This window comes from Pteropus medius, unplaced genomic scaffold, assembly GCF_902729225.1.
Source record: "Pteropus medius unplaced genomic scaffold, Ma_sr-lr_union100, whole genome shotgun sequence".
Lineage (NCBI taxonomy): Eukaryota > Metazoa > Chordata > Mammalia > Chiroptera > Pteropodidae > Pteropus > Pteropus medius.
The window spans coordinates 27,051,279-27,055,854 of NW_024351730.1; the positions used below are offsets into that span (position 1 = coordinate 27,051,279).

Below are 4,576 nucleotides of genomic sequence, written 5' to 3' on the forward strand. Positions count from 1 at the left end.
ATATGGAGAAGAAAGGGAGAGAATGAGAGAAGGAAGGAGAAGGAAGGAGAATAGAAGGAAGGGAGAAAGGAAGGGAGAGACAGAGGGAGGGAAGGAGGGAGAAAGAGAGGGAAGGAAGAGAGAAGGAGGGGGAGAAGGAAAGAGGGAGAGAGAGGGCAAGCTCTCTTCTTGTCTTCTTATTGAGAACACTAATCTCATCATGAGGGCACCACCCTCATGTCCTTATCCGAACCTAATTACGTCCCAATGGCTCCACCTTCTAATGCCATCACATTGGGAGTTAGAGCTTCAATATATGAATTTTGCAGGGACACAAATATTTAGTCCATAACAAGGCTGTTAGAGGGATCAGATGTTCTAATATCATAAGCTAAAAAGAGAAGGAATTATTTACAGACGTTCTGGTTGTAACGTTTATACAAATTACAGTGAAATACTGTTATAGGCCACTTCACTATAATATTTCTTTAATTATACTATGAGTCAAATCAGAGTGCTCCAAATTGTACTGACATTTGAGAATGAAAAATTAGGAACTACAGTATCTCTGATTTAGCTTTCTTTAAAATTAAGCTGATATCAAAAGGAATGAGGAAGTTTGCATACATTGTTATGGAATGACTGGATATATTTTTCAAAATATTTTAGTTCAATCTGAATTGGAAATATCTGTATAAATGAATAAAAAAAATACCAACAACCTTATTTCCTAGTTTTGTCCACTGAAAAGCAGTCATAGCTTAATAGCCATGAGCATATCTATTATCTGGATTGTGGTCCATACTGGTTATTATATTTCCATAAAAGCACCTGAAGAATGACTGTTTCTAAGTCTAAGTCAGGATGCATAAGATGAACCCGAGATTTTGAGGGTGGCCAAAGTGCAAGCTATGAAATAATATGAGTTATGTCAAAAGACCATAGAAGCCAAAGATGGTAAAATTTGAGTATCAGAAAGAATAGTGAATATAATTTATTAGAGCGCATTCATTATGTAAAAATTAATAAGTTCATAATGTAAGAGAGAGAGAGAGAACTAACAAAACAAAGCAAAATTCATCTTATTAACTACCTTATTTAATAGCAAAAAACTAAGAATAAAAATTTATCCTGCTTCTCCTTTATGAACTGAATTTGAAGATAACCAGATAGACCCGCCTATTGAGGGAAAGTTCTTTAAGAATTCTCCTGGTGGCTGTTGATGAAATTATAAAAATAAAAAAACCCCCGAAACTTTGCAATATTTAGTAAAATAATCTATATTTACTTGGATCTTATCGTTAGTGAATTTCCAACCTAAGAAAAGAGATCCTTATAATAATGAAAAAAATTAAAGAAATAGATTAAACAAATGTTGATTTATAACCTGGAGACTAGAATTTTTTTTTTTTTTTTTGGTAAAGACAAACTGGAACTTTAAGCAAACATAATCGCGGGTAGGATCTACGGGAGGACCTAGGGCTTATGGAAGTTTTTGCGCCCTGTGTAATTGGGAGAACCCTACTCTTGAGAATCCTACAGGAAGAATTCTATTTATAATAAAGCTCTATGGTTTTAACTTCTTTTTTCCTTAACTTCCTTTTCTCTTATATAAATACTCTTCTTTGTTGGCACGCAAGCCACAGTGTGCACATGACTTGCCAACGCTGCATGCAACGAGTTGCAACCCTTTTTTTTTCCTGAATAAATTATTTTTGGTGACAAAATACCTAGTCAATATTATTTTTCAGTTGACACTGTCATTGTGAGAATATTTACAATATAAAATATTGTTCACTTAAACTATTAAAGTGAAGGTTGATTTCACTCAGCACATTTGTGATAATTTAGCCACTGATTATCACCTCACTGATTAAGCTCTCAATAATTAGAGTAGTATAAAAGGAAATCACAGATCTTTTAGCATGTGGAATATTGCTATAATACTTTCTCCTCACAAAATATTATTATTATTATTTATTATTTTAGTGCTTCACGAATTTGGGTGTCATACTTGCACAGGGGTCATGCTAAAGTTTTCTGTTATCAATCCAGTTCCAGTATATGTACTGCTGAAGCAAGCACACGAAATATTATTTTAAAAGTAAAATAAGCAGTAGTTCTGCCTAATTAAACTAAAAACCTAAAATAGAAGCTTAATGGATCAGATCAATGTTCGATGTTTCAGAATTAACTGGCAGCAGTGTGAATGATATGTTGTGATTAGGAGATCAGGTAAGTAACATTTTAATGACCTGAATTCAGTAGCATAGAGAATGGACATGATGAGCTGAATTTGAGAGATGTTTCAGAAATGGGAATGGAGGGTGGAGAAGAGGAAATGTTAAAGGGAAAGTCAAAATATAATTGCAATTTAATAGCTTAGGTAAATGCTTACCTAGCTTTTCAATAAGTGACAAGATGCAGATTGCATGGTATTGAGCGATGACTAAGACATGAGCAAAAGCTTTCTGAAAGCCTCATATAATCATATAACACCATGACATTTAAGACAGTTAAAAGTGTAAACCCATCTTCTCATTCTCATCTCTCTTCGCTTTCTAATCAACTTCTTTCTTACCGCACCATTCCATCCCCATGCACTCTCCTGAGGATCTAATAAGTCAGTGGTACAAACACATCATGCAGTTTCCTACCTAGTGTTTTTATTTATATCATCTTTTTTTCCTATGTAAAATGATCCTTCTCTCACATCTCTGCTTGGTTCAATCACCCTGGTGCCACAAGGCTTAACGGAAGTGTTGAGTGTACTTCATCCTCAAGCAAGATCTATTAGTTCTTTTTCTATGTCTCCATAAATCTTGGTTCGTAACTTTATTACAACCCTCATCACATCAAGTTATTTTAAATTACACGTTTCAGTTTAGTCTGCTAGAATGTAAATGCTTAAAGGCTTAACTTGCCTTGTTCCATAAATGAAATTCTCCTTATGTAAATTGTTATGTGTTATTTAACATTAACTAATTAAGACATATTTACCTACTCTTGTCATTCACAGGCTAAGCTGCTGGTGTTGCAACAATAAGTCTGACTGTTGTGGTCCGTGACCTCACAAAGCTAACACCTAGAAGATGACACAGAGAATCAAAGAGACGAATAAAATAGTGTCATAAGTTTAAAAATCATGATGATGGTGATAACGAGGATGTTAGCTAATAGTTATTGAGTAGTTTTATGTGCCAAGCGTGGTTCCAAGCACTGTACATTTGTTATTTAATCTCGCCCTCACAACTCAGTGACAGAGGAAGAACAGAGTACTTTTATAGAGGTCAGTAGAACGACACTTAGCCAAGACAGAAAGTCAGCGAAAACTTCCCTTAGAGTGATTTCTAAATTGAGACCCCCAAAAATGACTAATGACCAGGGATTTGGCAGATAGAAGAGAGAGGAGAGAGGAAGAGAGAAAGAGGAGAGAGAGAGAGAAGGGAAAGGGAGAGGAGCGGGGAGGTAATTTGTGTGTATGTGTGAGGATTAGAGAAAGGAAAAGTGTTTCCAACAGGAAACAAAGGCCGAAGGTCAATCAATATATGTATTTAGTGGATATTGGGCTTTCTACTTCTAAAGTCAGACTATATCATGGAGCTTAATTCCTTTAGAAATAGTCAGAAAAGCTAAAAACTGGAGGAGATCTACCATCCTCATTTTAGAGATAGGAGCACTGAATCCCATCTCAAGGAAATGAGTCCCCACTGCCACACAGAGTCATTGGCAAGAGTTGGTTCCCAGGCCAGACTCTTTCCAGGACACCATGCTGCTGCCTCTATGGATTGTTAAATGGTTTCTACTTCAGCCAGCCAGCAATAAATGTACCCAGACAAATAACATGTTTTATGATTCCCAACCACCACATTTCAGTTCACATTCTTCTCTTGATTATTATTTAATAAGGAAAATATAAATTATGGAATATAATAGTACATATCTGTACTTAATCTCTAAACAGATGTGATCTAGAAACGATTCCTCTCAATCTTCCCCTCAACACATGAATTTCACCCTGAAAATGTGTCACGACTTTTTTTCTTGTGGGCTATAATTCTATCTTAATTATATCACTGATGAACGATCTTAGTTTAGTCTTATTTGGAGTTGTGAGAGCATGGCCTTTGGAAGCAGACAGACTGGGTTCCCAGTTCTGGGTCTGCCACTTACCAGCTATGTGACCTTGGGCCAGTTACATAACACTTTTGTTCGTACCTGACCTCATAGTGTTCTCGCAGGAATTAAGGGACAGCAATACACGTGTGCTTGGTATGTGGTATCCTTTGAAAAATTTAACTTGTGAGATAGCCTTTTTAACACCAAATCATAAAATCACAGCTAAAAAGAAAATCAACCGCTTTAATCCTTTCCATTTTACTGGTAGAGTCTGTAGACTGGTAATGTTCTTCTTTGCCAAAATGAACAATCCATTTAATTCCTACCATTAGACTGTGGACTTTGTAAGAGCAAAGACTATGAATTTCCTCTATATTCTGGCATCTACTACTGTGAAAAGCACTTAGTAAGTTCTTATTCAAATTGGTTGAATTGTCTAACTATTTGGTGTCTGAGCCTAAAGGCTAAAACTCAGGCT

At 35.8% G+C, this 4,576-nt stretch overlaps 1 non-coding gene across 1 annotated transcript; it reads right to left on the reverse strand.

Annotated features, from left to right (window-relative positions):
- Nucleotides 1-1,956: 1,956 nt before the first annotated feature.
- On the reverse strand, nt 1,957-2,064 carry LOC120588696 (U6 spliceosomal RNA). The gene has a single exon (XR_005649282.1). It is a non-coding gene; the product is annotated as a U6 spliceosomal RNA (small nuclear RNA).
- Nucleotides 2,065-4,576: the final 2,512 nt, after the last annotated feature.